This window comes from Petaurus breviceps, unplaced genomic scaffold (assembly GCF_028583685.1).
Source record: "Petaurus breviceps papuanus isolate PSGF00001 unplaced genomic scaffold, PetGlider_PUasm1.0 38, whole genome shotgun sequence".
NCBI classification, from domain to species: Eukaryota; Metazoa; Chordata; class Mammalia; order Diprotodontia; family Petauridae; genus Petaurus; species Petaurus breviceps.
Window position 1 is genome coordinate 101,731,576 of NW_027186304.1, and position 18,080 is coordinate 101,749,655.

Consider the following 18,080-nt stretch of genomic DNA (forward strand, 5'->3'; position numbering starts at 1 on the left):
CTTCCTTCCTTCCTTCCTTCCTTCCTTCCTTCCTTCCTTTCTTTCTTTCTTTCTTTCTTTCTTTCTTTCTTTCTTTCTTTCTTTCTTTCTTTCTTTCTTTCTTTCTTTCTTTCTTTCTTTCTTTCTTTCTTTCTCTTTTTCTCTCTCTCATTCATGGATTCCATGCTAAAAACCCCTGTTCTAAAGTAAATATCAGGTCTAGATAGAATGGCTACTAACAAACCAGTCAGGAAACTATATCTTAAAAAGAAAAAGTTGTGATTAGGAACACTTACTAAAGAAAGAAGAAAATAATCTCCCATAGACTTCAAGGATTAGGGTCTCATCTCTAACTGTATAGTAGGGGAAATTTGGGCAACAAACCCTGGAAAGATGAATAGTTCTAGGTATCAGGATATTGCAAAGTATCTAGTGTATCTAGACCAAAGTAGACCAGCTTTGCCCATATATTGTTTTAAGGCAACCCCAGTGTCACTACTTCTTTTTTAACCTGAATGTCTGATGAACATATCAGGATTCTTGGGCTCCTGGGCTCTTCCATTGTAGTGTCTCTCTACCTCCAGTTTTTTCCTCCAGTTCCTCAAATTATTTCTATTCATCAAGAGATATGAATATAGTAACTACACAAAGTTGTTGTAGTTTGTCCTTCATTCTCAAAAAGGACCAATGACATCAGGAAGATGATGTCTTGACTTGCAAGTGAGTTGGATTTAAGTGAGACAGGGCTGGGCAAAGCCACAAGGCTCACTCTTTCCTCCAGAATCATCTGAGTCCAGTGGCAAGACATAGATCAGGACGACTGGAAATTACTCCACATGCAGTGAGAGACCTTTGACTTTTTAAGCTCTTGATGTAATTACTTGATCATCCTCATGATGTAATTATTCTGCAACTACTCACATGGTCTAATTGGAAATAGAGTTCTGGGAATTTCTTCCAATGAGCACTGTTCTCTGGACCTGTGATAGTAATGGCAATTAAAGATTCCCCTGTATTGGCTTGGTTTTCAAATTGATTGTGTTAAAACCCGGAGCTTGTTAATCCCACCTGTGGGATGGACTTGTTGATGTGAAAAGAAAGTCCTGAACTGGGAGGAGCTGGTGACGTAGATTTGGAGAGACACAAGAGAGAAGCAGAAGAACTTTTTGGAAGCAGCACCTCGTGGAGGCAGAGAGAGACTGAGAAGGATTGCTGGGGGCCACTTTGAATCGCCCTGGACTTTTGAGACCTGTCCCCGGAGCTGCCAAGGACTGAGGAGACATGGCTGTTTTGCTGGTACTTTGTCTGTTTTGATGTTATTTTGCCAGATTTGTCCACTGGTGAAAGACAGTCCTTTTCTTGAAGAAGTCCTGGAACCTGGCTGTTGGCTAAGAGCTCCTGAGACTGTCCTGCAGACAGAGAGTGAATACTGTCCACTGGTGAAGGACAGTGCTGTTGTTGCAGGGGTCTGGAGACTGTCCTGCAGACAGAGAGTGAATACTGTCCACTGGTGAAGGACAGTGCAGGGGTCTGGAGACTGTCCTGCAGACAGAGAGTGAATACTGTCCACTGGTGAAGGACAGTGCTGTTGTTGCAGGGGTCTGGAGACTGTCCTGCACACAGAGTGAATACCGTCCACTGGTGAAGGACAGTGCTGTTGTTGCAGGGGTCTGGGAACCTTTCTGTTGGTTCAGAAGCCCTGAAGAAGGATTTTCTTGTTGTATGTTTACAGAAATCCTGGGAGAGGGTTTTGCTAATGTTTTCAGGGGTTCTAGGACTGTTCTACAGACAGAGGATGAATTAATGAAGAGACTGGCAATGTATCTTGTGGCCTTGCTAAGCCTTGTCTCCCCAGGAACTAAGATTGCTGAGAACTTGACTCATGTCAAGATGAAGAAAAGACCTCCATTTGGGTATTAAGTGCTGTGCTTAAACTTGATGTAACTCTGGGGTAGATTCAATTGTGATCCAGGGGTGGGGAACTTTTGACCTTTTTGTGTTCTATGGTTGAACAAATGAATGTACTTTACTTAGATTGGAAACTAATCTCCATTTGAGAAGAGAGGCTTTGTGGTGGACTAAATGAAGGTACAGCCTAGGGGTGGAGTAGTATTTAGAACAGGGACTTTGTAATTGATTGAATGAGTGGAAGGTCCTGGGGTGGGGTAGTACTTGGAGATTATTTAATCACACTTAGTAAATGCTGTATTTTGAATGTTGTCATGTTTTGACCTTCTCTGTTCTTGGTTTGTCACTGAATAAAATGGAGAGCACCTATGCTGGTATTTTGAACCTTGGGAAGTTGCCTTTCCTTGGCATCACATTACAGGACCCTAAACATCAAGAAACAAAAAGTACTGGGAACTTTTTCTTGTCTATTCCTACTAATGTTGCTGCTTCCTTCCTTTTTCCCTTCTTTCTTTCCTTCCTTCTTTCATCCTTCCCTTCTCCCCTTCCTCCCTTTCTCCATTCCTCCTTCTTCCTTTCCTCTCTGAACATAGGGAATCATTCATTTACATGTGGGTACTCTGCTCAAAGGAATATAAATTTCTTGAAATAGAGCCCTATTAAACTAGGCTTTAATGAAGCCGTTTCAGATTCAAGTGGAGCTATTTGACTATGCCTTAAACCCAAATCACTCTGGATCTGACTGATTGGCCAATAATGGGCTCCAACCCAAGCCTTAGTTTGTCATTATTTGGGTTTGTTGGCTCAGACTGAGTATAAATAGCAATTTTTTCTGTTCTGGCCAGAAAATCTGAGGGTCTTCCCCTCCCAGGTTGATTTTTTTTTTTTAATAGGTATAGGAAGCCATTTTTTGTTTCATTTCTTACCTAATCTTAATCAATGAGTGTTGCCTCAGACAAACTGAGACCTGGGAAAGACCTTAGCTTAAAAAGTCAAAGGTCTTCCACTGCATCTGAGGTAATCTCCAGTCATCATCTCCAGTTGTCCTGATCTGTGCCTCGCCACTGGACGCAGATGACCCTGGAGGAAAGAGTGAGCCTTGTGATTTTGCACAGCCCTGCCTCACTTAAATCCAATTCATTTGCAAGTCAAGCCATCATGTTCCTGATGTCATTGATACTCTGAGAATGAAGGACAAACAACAAAGACAACAACTTTGTATACTTACTATATTCACATCTATTGATAAATAGAAATAATTTATTATCCTGGGCTCTTGGAGAAATGTCAGATCCCCAATTGAGATATAGAGACAAGATTAAGATACAGGTGTCCAAATGGGGGCATTGTGAAGGGGCAGTTAGCAAACCAGAGAAGTGGAAGTTGAAAGAATTTTGTGGGAGCCTGAGTATTAGAACAGCCATGCCGTCTGGCAAGTGAGAGGAATTAGACTTGATCCAGGAACTCGAGGACCAAACAGAATTACTTTTTTCAGTAGCCAAAGGGGCTCAGGGAAAGTTTAGTCTGTATCCTGTTTAGAAATCAGGTAGTAGTAGGAAAGGAACACAGATTTCTCAGACAGAGATGGAGAGGAGGATCTAGGTCAGGATAGGCTAGGAGTCTTAGTTAACTGGAAAGAAGGATCCAAATGCAAGAGATTGATTAAATCAAATTAACAAACATTTATTAAGCACTTAGGAGGGGCCAGGTCATGTGTTATGGATACAAAGAAAGATGCAAACCTGGTACCTGACTTCAAGAAATGACATTCTATTGAGGGGACGGGGCAGTGAGGAGAGCATACACCCCCCAAAAAAGGATACACAAGAAAGATCTTTCCTAAGTTGATAACGGCTGGACTTTGTATTTGTTTTACGTTTAGTATCTGTATTTGCATGTCTGTATGCCATTCATAGCCTTATAAATCCTTACCCTGGAAGAAAAGGAAATTTATTGGTACAGTGGATAGAGTGCTGGGCCTGGAGCTAGAAAGAACTGAATTCAAATACAGCCTCAGACACTCACTGACCCTGACTCATATGACCCTGGGAAAATCACTTAACCCTTTTTGCCTCAGTTTCCTCATTTATTAAATGAGGTGGGAAAGGAAATGGCAAACTACTTCAGCATCTTTACCAAGAAAACCCCCAAATGGGGTCATGAAGAGTCTGACATTTCTGGAACAACTCAATAAGAAGACTGATCTGAGTATACCAGAAAGTCCTCCTCATATAGTGGAAAGATCATGGGATTGATAGAATATCTACATTCACATTCTGCCTCTTTCACTTGCTGACTACAGCCTGTGAAAATCACTTATCCTTTCTGTAACTCATTTTCCTTATCTTTGAAGTTAAAGAATTATATCTGATAATTTTATGTTCTTTTCCAATTCTTAAGCCTATGCTCTTCTGTCAATAACATAACCAGGGAATCAAGAACCAAGTGGATGTTATTCATGAGGTTAAATCTATGGGAAGGGGCTCTGAGACTTAGGTTATGATGAGCCAGAAGTCAAGAAGCTCCATGTTTTACCCCAGCAACCCCTACAAAGACTGGCAGAAAAACCATTCTCTTCCTCCTGGAATGATGCTGTTAACATAGCTGCTGGATAGCTTATGTAACACATAATAAAAGGATAAAAATTAAATATGTTCAATTAGATGAGAACTTGAAATGTATCTGTGTTAAAAGGGTCTTTGAAATATTTACTGCTGACTTTGAAAAGTTTTTGCATTCTCTTGTCTTTGGAAAAAAAAATAAATGAAACCACTTAAGCTTCCTTCCTATCTGACACAATTTCTATTTCCACCCCTGTCATATTAAAGGGATTAGCACTCTCAAATGCCCATACTATGAAGCTTCCAAGGGAGTATGCTTGTCCTCTCAGATTTATAACTCCCCAAAGTAGGACTCCCTCATCTATTGCTTCATTTCTTTGGTATAAATATCATTGTCCTCTTTTGTAAAATGAGGGCATTGGATTAGATGATCTTAGGGTCTCTTCCAACTCTGAAATTTTGAGTTTAAAAGTAAGATGGCTATAGTAAGTGTATGAAATTGAGATGTATTGGGGTATGTAAAAATAATATATTTTATTTTGCCCTTTTCCACTTTCTTCTTCATTTTCCCCCTCAGCTTTAAAAATATATCTATCCATATATATATCCAAAATATATATGTCCATTGGGCACAGAGAAGTGAGTTTTGTTGGGAGGTTGACTCTCAAGAGAGAAATGTCCTTAAAGGTGAACATTGAAATACATGTAATTTTATTTAAATTTTCAATTAAATTACAGAACTCCTGGATAAGGAAATTCTCTCTATCAGTGCTGGTCTGCATGTTCTCTGCATTGTCTTAAAAAGTGACTTGTCCAGGCTTAGGACATACTTGTTTAGTATGTATCATAGGCAGGATTTAATAAATGTTATTATTGGTAATGATGATGAAGATGATGATGACACCCTTGACATTCTTCTATGTTAAAATAGTTACTTTGTTCAGACTTCTAGAAATAGGAAACTTTTTGAGAATGGTAGGGCAATGATTATGGAAAGACAAATCTCGACTCATGTCCTTAAGAACTAACTCACAAGTATTTAGCATGGTATTCTAGCAGAATGGAAGGGCACAGAAAACAGAAATGGGATAAAAGCTAAGTCCAGTCATGACCCCTATGCTCCAGCCCTATCAGCTGCCACTGTCATTCTAGGTTTTTAGAGACCCAATATATTTGGCACAAGGAAGGTCAGCTGCCAACCACCATGGAAAATCTGGGAATCCTTGCAGGATGTTCAGTATCTCTACCTAAGCTGGCAAAAGATGAGGGTGCATAGCAGGGGGGGAGTCAAAGGAACAAATGAATTGTGTGCTAGAATAGACCAATAGACAGCCTATCCACATACCTTCCCTGAGCAGCTGCCTATATTGGCTACTTCAGAGGAATGTGAAAATCCCCCATAATGCACCAGGTTAGTTGAGCCAAATATATTAAATTCTGCCAGAAGCCCTAGGGGAAACAAGCTTTCTCAGCTGGTGTTTAGCTTAGGGCCTGAGGCATGAGCACTGATGGTCATCATCTATTTTCTATCAGCTCTTTTGCCTTTACTGAAATAGGGCTAACATTTGTAAATCCTAAGATCAGCTTTAACTTCATTGAAAAGAATTGGGAATCTAGTCAGACATTTTCCAGTTACCTTATGTAAAAGTTGTTTTTCATGGTACATTTGCTCCCCTTTTCACAAAACACTTTTAGAAGTTTCTGGGCATTATTTGCAGAGGAATTTCTCAAACTGAATCCTCACTTCTCTTTCTTTGACCACCATTTATCTTCAGTTTCATCAATGACCTTTGAAAGTCCTGGATTAGGAGTCACATCAAAGAGGGGATCACGGAATGTCAGAAGAGGGTTGGATGTGGTAGACTGTGTCAATATTAGGCAAATATGTAGTAAGAGTCACTATCATTTTGCTCATTTAGAAAAGACTATATGGTTCTTTAAAGGTGATGATAAGAGTGGAAGCCAGCCAGATTTGGCTAGGTTACTATCATGGTCAAAAACACAAACTCAGATTCTGGGTCCCAAGAAGTTTGAGATAAAACATATACCAGAAGGAATGTTAGAAAATTGTGCCTCTATACTTGAAAATTCTTCCCTATATGTATTTCTGCCCACTGAAGACTTTGAGGCCATGCTGTAACACACAAAACTTGACTTTTCACAGAATAAATACCCCTGTACTAATGGAAAGGGATATTTTCTGGTATTTAAAGATTTTTATTTTTAAAAATTGAGGTTAAAAAGCGCTCCTCTTTGCATCTTGCTCCATTTTGGACCTGAGGTTGCTACCTAACTTGCCTACTCCTAGTCTTAGTTCTGGTCTAAAATCAGCCAGTCGATAAACATTGATTAAGTACTTATTATGTGTTAAGCTATTATTGTGCCAAACTCTGGGAATGAAACTTAAAAAAAAAAAGAAAAGACAGTCCCTGTTCTCGAGGAACTTCAAATTGAATGGGGAAAGACACAAAAGGAAGCTAAAAAGTGGAGGGGGTAGGTAGCTAGCACAGGTTCAGGATGGAGAAATCCAGAGCCAGGTAGGAAATGAGAACATGGTTGGCCTGGGAGCCTGGTTAAATGAGAATTCTGATTGTAGCTTTTCAACCTCTAATCAGAGAGCACACATTTCAAAATGAACCTTTTGACCTCTCTTAAATAAAAATTAAGTAGAGATCTATTCTTGAGATGGTTGTTGTCAGGCCCATACCTTCACACCCAATATCCCCAACAGTGAAGGAGCAACTTAGGCTGTAATTTACATTATGATTTTAATCATTTATTACATTTTGTACTATTAAAAACATGAACAGTCAGGATAAATATAGACTATACTTTTTTAAAAAATTAATTGTTTTTCAATTAACAAGCATTTACTTTTGCTCCCTCTCCATCTCTTGCCCCTAACTGAACTAAAAAAAAAGAAAAGAAGGAAGAAGAAATCCTTATAACAAATACACACAATCAAGCAAATCAAATGACTACGTTGACCAGCACATCGACTATTGTGCCAAATGTGTAACAAGGATTGGATCATGCTTGAGAGGGGACCTATGGCCCTAACTCTTGGATTTCCCCTGGAAACTTCTGGGGGCTCTGGGAAAACACAGGGATAAATTCTTGAGGACTAGAACTTTAAGATGATGAAACCATCTCCTTATTGGCCACTAAGCCAGAAATGATATTGCTTCAATGAATCTTTAAAAGGTCATTGGTCTGTCCTAAATCTTGCTTTTCTTCACATCTACAGATTAAGCCAAGACTATTCTAACTTATTCTTTTTTTTTTTAAGCAATTGGGGTTAAGTAACTTGCTCAAGGTTACACGGCCAGTTATTTCTGGGTGTGGTGCTGAGTGTCTGAGCCCGGGATTCGATCTCCAGGTCGTCCCAACACTGGAGCCGGTGCTCTTTCTCGCTGAGCCACCTGGCCGCCCCTAAGCAATTGGGGTTAAGTAACTTGCTCAAGGTTACACGGCCAGGTGTTTCTGGGTGTGGTGCTAGGTATCAGAGCTCGGATTCAATCCCAGGTCATCCCGACACTGGAGCCGGTGCTCTCGCTGAGCCACCTGGCCGTCCCTATTCTAACTTATTCTTGAAAGGGTAGGGGAGAGGGCTGGTGCTCTTCCCCTTTCCTGTGGAGAAATGCTGAACTCTGACCTCCTGATAGGTAAGGGGCTTAGATGATGAGACAGAGGACCCTGTGGTATATGAAGAGAACATGGAACTACAACATCCTGTTCCTGAGTGATGAAGAAAGAAATGGAAATCATGAGAGCAAAATATATGGCCTGTACAGCAAAAATAATGGGCAAAATAAAAAACTGGAATCAATTAATCAATAAACATTTATTACATACCTACTGTGTACCATGCACTGTGCTTTGGATCTGTTATGGCAAGTTTCACCAAAGAAACAAAAGAGATAACAATAGATTAGGGGTGAAAATCCACAGAACTGAAAGACAATCTAGAAGTGAAGGAAAAACCCAACAACATTGGGAGAAAATATGATTACTGTTTGTGATGAAAACCTCATCCAAAATTTAATCAAGAACATGGAGATCTCTTAGGACAAGAAAAGGAATTTATTCTCTTCCCCATGAGAAGAGGGCAGTCTTCTACATGACTGATCATGAGAAAGAGGCATGTTACAAAAGGCAGAACAAGAATTTATACCCTAATGCAGTCAAAATCACCTTCCCCCCATTAGCTGAGAGGTGGACACAAGTCTCAGTGTGAAAATCTTCCCTAAAGGCAAATAACAAGGAAATGGGGAATGGCCAATTCAAATGTAACTATTCTTATTTGGCAAACGGGAAAGTGAAGAAGGGAGGGATTAAGTCACCAGCAAGGTTGAAGGTCAAAAGACTCCTAAAAAGGTCTTGCTGCTGATTGACAGCAGTAATGGGGGGGAGGGGGAGAGGGAAGTTAATCCAAAACTGCCTAAGAAGTTTTCACTCCCCTAGACATTACTGTGCTAGAAAAACATATTGATATCAAAGACAGGATGCATAAAGACAACCTAAGGATTATAGTTTTCCCAGAAGAACACGACAAGACACCAAACCTTAACACTTTAATGTAGGAAATAATAGAAGAGAACTGCCAGGAACTTATGAATATGGAAAATTACATTCCATTTAAAAGAATTCACAGATCACTTCAAGAAAAAAAAGACTGCAAACTCCAAGACACATAGTGGTTAAATTGAACAATTCAATTAAAAAACAAGTTCTACAAGTGATCAGGGGAAAGACCTTCAAATACAAAGAAAAGGAAATTCAAATAATGCAAGACAATTCTGTACCCACCAGAAAATGGAGGAGGAAATAGAGTAATGTGTCCAGAAGAACAATGGAGTTCAGAATGCAGCCCAGGTGACATACCCTACAAATCTGAATTTAGCCATATGTGAAAAAAGATGGACATTTAATAGCGAGCATGTTTAAAACATTTTTAGAAAGAAAACCAGAGCTAAAGTGATTATTGACTTCTTGAACATTCGAAACAACAGAGATGCATAAGAAGTGAATAAATGAAGCTAGCAAGGACAGCAATGGAGGGACAGCAGAAAGACCTGTAAGAAACTTCTTTCTAAATGTTCAAAAGGTGATAAGAATGAAGGTGAAAGTTTGGTGGAAATAAGTGTGAAGAAATGGGCCTGGGGTCTACTGGACAGAACTTGTGACACCCTGCATACAAGTGAATCCATATTTTTGCTTGTTTTGTGGGACTTCATTAGAATATGGTAGGGTACATGAAAGAGAGGGAAGGAGAAGAGGGGATCAAAGAGGCATGTATATGTGGTGGAGTCAAATGAAGGGCTAGCAGGGAGGGAAAGGTGATCCCTGTGGTCTCAGAAAGAGAAGAGCCTGCAGGGAAGTGGGTGAAGAGGATAGGGAAAGATTGAAAAGGGATAGGAAAGGAAGGCTTATTTTGGAGGTGGGAGGGGGGTTTCACTGATGAACATTCTTCTGGGTAAAGAGAGATAGGTGGTAAAGGAAGAAAAGAACCTTATACTCCATGAAGCCTGGGGAATTTGGTGCTTGAAATGTTTATTTGTCCTGGGGTGGGGATACTTTGCCCCTGAGGCAATGAAAGAGCATGGTCTCAGGAGGGAGATTTCAAGGCAAATGTGGGGGAAAAGAAGGTCAGTAGCGGAGGGTACAGATTAGTGGTGGGCTGCATAATCCAGGATGTGGTTAGGGAGGGCCCCTTCCATGTGGCCATGTCTTCTCTGATACCTACAATAATTGTCATTGTTCTGAGAGTAAGGCCCAATGGAAAAGAATCCATGGGACAAATTCTACATGTCAGTGGCAGAAATTGCCTAGAGGTGAGAGCCTAGAACAAATACCTTAGAAGTCTTGATTGCATGAGAAACACAGAGAAAAGAGAGAGAGCAAATAATTATAGTGGTCACAAATCAGGGAATGGGGGTTTAGACAGAAGGAGAGAATGAATAATGAAGAGAGAAAAAAAATCCTTTTTGGAAACGGAAACAAAAATGAAATTTTAAAAACTAAAGAATAGGGAGGATAGGAAAGAAGAATCTACTTGACTGAGAGAAAGAAAGAAGGAGGAGGGGGAAGAGGGAATAATTATATAACCAGATAAAAACAGGAGAGAAAGAGGAATAATACACAAAACTCCAAATAATTCCTGGGGGCCTGTGAAAAATGTAGAGGAAAACATTCTTTGTATATAGAGGAAATCCTTTGGCTCGCCACAAGCAACCTAAGGTCTGCAAGTTGTGCGGTCCTGCTGCAAAGGGAAAAGAGTACCAAATGGAGGAGGGGATCAGGGATGAGGGGAAGAGAGCCAGTGGGAAGAGGGCCTCTTTAAAAAAAAGATATTAACGTAAAGTAACTGAAGGATCATAGTGCTATGATCAACAGAAGAGGGAAAAGATAATAATTTGAAAAAACCCCCCAATATCAGAGATAGATGGAAGAAAATATAAACCTGTTATAGCTTTAAATGTAAATGGATTAAACAATCCAATAAAATGAAAAAAAAGAATGATCAATTAAGGAAATGAAAGCTTACAATTTGTAGCTTACAAGAAATATATTTAAAAACTAAAAGCACACAAAATAAAACGGAGGGGATGGAAACATTTACTATGCATCAAGTGAATCAAAAAAGTAGGAATTGTAATCATGTAGATAGACAAAGTAAAAACAAATATTTAAAAATAAAAAGGGATAAACAAGAAAGATATGTTATGCTGAAAGGAACTATAGACAAAAACTCCAATATCAGATATAAACTTACATGCTCCAAATACCTTAGCATCCACATCCATAAGGGAAACATTATCTGAACTATAAGAAAACAGACAGTAACACAATGGTGACAGGAGACTTTGAATTCTTACTCTCAATTTTGAATAAATCAAACATAAAAATAAACAAAATGGAGAATATGGAACTGAACAAATTGCTGGATATATAAATTACTTATCATCACATAGAATTTTAATAAAAAGTGACCATGTACCCACCAGCCATTTACCAGAGAACCATCCAAGGGATGTCAGGCAAATCACCGGGTGATCTGTGGGGAAGAGATGATATACTTGGGAAAGGGTTCCCCAAAGGTATCTGTGTAGCTACTGTTATGTGTGTGCCAGTGCTGGTTAGGTTTTATCTGTTCTGAGAAGTCAATGCCCAGCTAAAAAGGTGGGTGTCTGAGAGTTTACATGGAAGAAAGAGCAGGCCATGTTTAGGAATGTTGGGGAATAAGAGTAGATGTGGATGTGCTGGAGACAAGTCCCACAACTGACTATGATAGGCTTTCATATGATAGGTAGGAGTTTTCTCAACAGATGCCAATGAAATTTTTATTGTTGTTACTGTTTTTGAAATGTACCACAAAGTCAGGCTGTGTCATTACCAGAATAGATATCTTACTTAAAAAATAATATATTATGTATAAGTGGCAGTGTGTAGTAGCATTGTGTCTGAAGAAGATATACTCCTATGAGAAAATGTATGAATTATAAGGAGGAGAGCACTAGGGTATGGTTTAATGCAGGAAGATACTATCCTTACATTGCAGTGGGAGTATAATGTAAGATAGCTTGCCAGAAGGGGAAAATGGATGATGGTTACATAAACAGATCACAAACCTGGCATGACATAGTAGTGATTGTTGTTGTTCATTCATTTTAGTAGTGTCCAACTCTTTGTGACCCAAGTTGGGATTTTCTTGGTAAAGATACAGAAGTGATTTACCATTTCCTTTTCCAGCTCATTTTATTTTTTGCTTTTTTTTTTTTTGAGGGAGGAAGGCAGGGCAATTGAAGTTAAGACAAGTGACTTGCCCAAGGTCACATGGCTAGTGTGTTAAGTGTCTAAGGCTGGATTTAAACTCAGGTCCTCCTGACTCTAGGACCAGTGCTCTGTTCACTGCACCACCTAGCAGCCCCTTCCAGCTCATTTTATAGATGAGGAACTGAGGCAAACAGGTTTAAGTGACTTGCCCAGGGTCATACAGCTAGTCTTTGTCTGAGGCCACATTTGGATTCAGGAAGATGTCTTCCTGACTTTAGGTCTAGCACTCTAGTGTACCAACTAGCGGCCCCATAGTAGTGATTAGGAACTTTAAATATTTGGATATCATCAGGAGCTTTCTTTTTGCTAAAAGTAGTACAATTGATTAATTTCTTGGCCATGATAATTTTAATTTTTAAAAGGATGTGGTAATGATGACGGGAACTAAAATTCTGTTCTGGATTTTGACCCAGAGGAAGGAACTGTTTGCTGATATAGAAATGAATGGAAGAAGTGACTATGCCATCTTAGATATGCAGGGGAAAAGCTGGGCATAGTCTGACACAGAGTTTAGAAAAAGGATAAGGAAAATCCTATGGCTTAAAGTTCTTTGGGAGAACTTTGGCTCATGAAGAATGGGATGTCCTCGAGAATCAGATCCTGATAACGAAAATAAAAAAAAATCTCCTGATGAAGAAAAAAAATAGATAACTCTCTAAAGGGACTGTTGGCTGGATCAACAAATTTAGATTTTGAAAGACATGTATGGAAAAAATGGAAGCAAAGATAGATACCTTAGCATGAACGCCAGAGAGTGGCACAGTTCTAAAAGAATTAAGAACAGGAACACTAAAGTCCAGAAACAGCTGACGCTTGTAATAAATGCTGAGGATGACAAAAAAAGACTCAGAGCTGAGCAGAGTTCTGGGTTGCTGCTACAGAGGTTGGCATGGGATGAGGGAGAGTTTGCATCCCTCTGAGAGTGGGCACACAACACCTGGGAACTGAACAATGGGAACTAAGGAGCAGAAAAGTTCACTGAACCTAATCTTGCTGATTGACAGGCCTCAGTAAAGGGTGGGGGGTAGTGGAAGGTCCCATGATGCCCTCAATAGGGAGGTGGCGCTACACATGCTTATTTGTGAATATGAAGAGGCTCTCTCCTATGGCATATAAGGCATTGCAAAGGAGAAGCAATTAGAGGATGTCATCAAAGAAATCTATCAATGTAAAAGAGAGTGAGTGATGGATAATCTATGCATTCTCATGATGTAAAGAGAAAGTGAGGAAGATCCTTGGCCCTTTGGGTGGATCCCATATATTGAATTTATAGGAATACATGGGAAAAGTATCACATGATGGTTTTGCATCAGTGGGTTGCAATCTGTATTATTAAAAGTAATGCCCACATTGATGAGATCACAGATTCATTTGAGGATACAAAGGAAAAAGTTCCTAACAATTAGAGCTGCCCAGAAGTATAGTTGGTTCCTTATCCCTGGGGAACTTTAAGTAGAGATGGGATAAATACTTATTAGGAATATTATAGAACAAGGATTCTTAACCAAGGGTTCATGAACTTGTTTTTAAAAATATTATAATTGTATTTAATTATAATTGGTTTCCTTTGTAATGTTACATGTACTATTTTATGCATTTGAAAACATTGGTAACTCCCAATTTAGTGACTGTTGCTTCTAGGATAAAACACAACCACTTTAAAGGTTTTTTAAAGGAAGTCCTACATAATCTGGTCCAAACTAGCCTTTCTAGCCTAAATTTCACATTGCCTCCCTTCACAGGTTCTATCTTCCAGCCAAACTGGGCAACCAACTGTTCCCTAAACTCAAAAGACTGTATGTCACCTTGAAGTATTTTCACAGGAAATATTCATGCATGGAAAACACTCCACAATCATTCTTGTGTCTCAGAATCCTTCTTTTCCTTTAAGTTTTGTCTCAGGTGCCACTTCTGTAAAATTTTTCCTGAACTGGTTGTTTTTTCTGATTCCACACTTTTCCTTCAAACACTTTATCTGAATCATTCGTTGGCTCCATCACAACCCACTTTGTGTAATATTTAATAATGTATAATTTGTATTGTCTTCTTCTCCCCCCATAATAATGAAAGCTCCTTGAGGGCCAGGATTTTTGTCGACCCAGCGTCTAGCAGAAATCTTGGAATGTATTAAGTGCTGAACAAATTCTTGTTACATTGAATTGAACCTAATAGAATATAAATTGAAAGATAGAATTCCAATCATAGAATATTCTATCTCTTGTTGACTTTGAAGAGCATTAGTTTAATATTTGTCTTGATTATGGTTAAAAGAATTCAGAAGAGGGGCGGCTAGGTGGCACAGTGAATAGAGTATTGGCCATGGGGTCAGAAGGACCTGAGTTCAAATCCAGCCTCAGGCACGTAACACTAGCCGTGTGATCTTGGGCAAGTTACTTAACCCCAACTGCCCTGCCTTTCCCCTCTAAAAAGCAAATAATAATAATAATAATAATTCAGAAGTATGTTGACTCCATTATTGGACAACATTTGTTTGTGAACTTTCAAAGCATGTGGTACAATTATTGCTCCAAAGGTTTCAGAAGTTAGCCACAACTTCATAGTGCCTCACAGGCCTTTAGAAGACACAAAAATAAAGGGCTCTGGCAGGCTTATTATGTTGACTAAAAATAAATTGGCCTGGATAAGACGTGCTCCCAAATTCTAAAACCATTATAAGCTATGTGCTCTGAACACTTAAAGCTACTATATGCAAAAGGGACAAAAGTAGGTCAGAAAGAATTATAACTTTTGATATCCTTTGTCCATTGAAATTGATCCAGAGTAGCCAGATAAAATGGATTTCTTTTCATTAAAAAAAATGAAAGTAGAGTTACATTCAGAGAATGGAATACAATGAGCTATCTGGATTTTCTTCTTTATTTCAGGAAAGTCATACTTTGGAGCTTCATCTCGCCATGCTATCAAAAGTTATGCCAGGCCAAAGCTCTGGAAGGTTATACAAAACCAGAATGACCTCAGATATGGTCCTGTGATAAGCTATGTCACATCTCAAAGGACCAGCTCAGCTAAATGCTGATTAGCCTATCACCGGAAGGTTGGTTGCTAGATTAATTAATTTTTCTGATCCCATCAACCCATGGAATACCCATAGCCAATTATCTTTTAATAATTGATTTTCTAGTGTAAGTTTATGAAAATATAAATCATACTCCTTCCCAATAAGTACATGACTCTAAACATTGTTTTTCATAATTTTGAGTTGTTAATGACTTCTTCCCCTAATTACCCTATATTTATTTTGAAATGATTTTTTTATATGCTTATATCTTTCCACATTGTCTCCTTTGGTAACACATAAACTACTTGAGAGTAGTGACTGTTTTCCATTTTTTTCCCCATTTTTTCTTCACAACCCCAGTACCTACCTCGGTGTTTAACACAGTGCCTAACCCCTCCTCAGTGCCTAAGAAGATACTTAATAAATGCTTAATAAATCATAGGATTGGGAAGCATCTTATTTAATATATAATGCCAATTCCCAGTAAAACAGCACTTAAATTATTCTAAAACATTAGTTGTGAGCAATATTATTATTGGTTGTTTATTATGTTGATGATTCTGTCCCTTTGCATGAGAAAATAAGACTACTGACACCCCATTAGCAGAACATGTGCTTTGAGTTATTACTCTAGCACTGATGGTGGATTCATATGGTCCATTCACACTTTCCCAATTCCGCTTTACAATCTACAATCAGTTCACACTAGGGAGATACCTAGACATAGTTAGGGATGCAAGAATAAAAGGAAGGTAACTGATCCATGGAGGGAATAATAATAACAGAATAAATAACCATCTGCATTTATATAGTACATGAAGGCTTGCAAAATACTTTGTAAATGTTGTCTCTTTTGATCCTCACCACAACCCTGAGAGGGAAGTGCTATTATTATTCCCATTCTATCAATCAATAAATTGAAATTAAGAATTGTTAAGAATCACTGATTCCCGGGGTGGCCAGGTGGCTCAGTGAGTAAGAGCACTGGCCCCAGAGTTGGGATGACCTGGGATTGAATTCGAGCTCTGATACTTAGCACCACACCCAGAAATAACTGGCCTTGTAACCTTGAGCAAGTTACTTAACCCTGATTGCTTAAAAAAAAAAAAGAACTAAGAATCACTGATTCCCCCCAAAGACCGAATTTCCTTTTTATCATGTCCTTGGGATACATTTCCCAACTTTTTTCCTTTTTATTAACCAAAAAGTAGATCAGTCAAGAAATCCCATGAGATGCCACCCTGTTTAATTCTTGTTTTTGTTTGCTAGGGTTTTACTACATCCACTCTGCTTCCCACAGCACAGCCTTTCCCCTCCTCTCACAAATTAAAAAAACCCAACACAACAAACTATACAGTTTATGGTAGAAGTTACATCTTAATTTCCCCTAAAGAAAATGTGAATGTAAATGTTAACACTATGTAGAATCAGTTGAATTCTCTATTCTTAAGTTAAATATGAAGGCCAAACTTGCTTCTCTGCTCCTTTTTCTTTTATTTCCTTTTAGTTTTTTTTCTTTTTTTTTCTTTTTGGAGAGGGGAAGGTAGGACAATTGGGGTTAAGTCACTTGCGCAAGGTCACATAGCTAGTTTTGTGTTAAGTGTCCGAGGCTGAGTTTGAACTCGGGTTCTCCTGACTCCAGGGCCGGTACCCTATTCATTGAGCTACTTAGCCTCCCCCTTTTAATTTTTTTTTTTCAATTATCAAGCATTTGTTTTCTCTCCTTTCTCCCTCATCCTCTCCCCACATTGAAAAAACAAACAAAAAAAACCCAACTTTATAACAAATATGTATAGTCAAGCAAAGCAAATTCCCACATTGGTCTTGTCCAAAACTGTATGTCTCATTCTGTATCTTGAAGCCATTGCCTCATTTCAGGAAGTGAAGAGCATGCTTTGGGGTTGGCAGTTTCATTGATCAGAGTTCTTAAGTCTTTCAAAGTCATTTGTCTTTCCCATGTTATTGTTATTGTGTAAATTGTTCTCCTGGTTCTGCTTACTTAGGTCTTCACCAGTTCGTACAAATCTTCCCAGCTTTGTCTGAAGCCTTCCCTTTTGTAATTTCTTATGGCATAATTATATTAATCACATTCATATTCCATAGTTCAGCCATTCCCCAATTGATGAGCGCCTCCTTGACTTTCAGTTCTTGGCCGCTATAAAAAGAACTGCTTGAAATATTTCTGTCTTGTAAATTTTGTGCTGCAAATACTTTAAATATGAGTCCTTTCCCCCTTTGATTTATCTGGGGTATTGGCGGGGCAGTGGTATTGCTGGATCAATGGGTATACAGTTTTGTGACTTGAGAGGCATAGTACCAGAGTACTTTCCAAAATGGTTAGATTTCTCTTTTTCAGTCTTGGGGACACTCCTGTGCTTCCAAGAGTCATGAGGTATTTGACCCTCTGCCTTCTGGTTGCCTCCAGAGTCCAGGTCAGTTCTAGAATTACTTGGGAACCCTGAGAGGATGAATCCACATTGTGATATGACTACACTGGTCTTTGTTCAATCATTTCAGTTGTGTCTGACTCTTTGTTACCCCATTTTGGGGTTTTCTTGGTAAAGATACTAGAGTAGTTTGGCATTTCCTTCTCTAGCTCATTTTATGGATGAGAAACTGAGGCAAACAGGGTTAAGTAACTTGTCCAGGGTCACACAGCTAGTAAATGTCTGAAGCCATAATTAAACTCATGAAGATGAGTCTTCCTGATCCCAAGCCCGGGCTCTATCCACTGCACCACCTAGCTGCCTATGACTATACTACTATACCAAAATTAG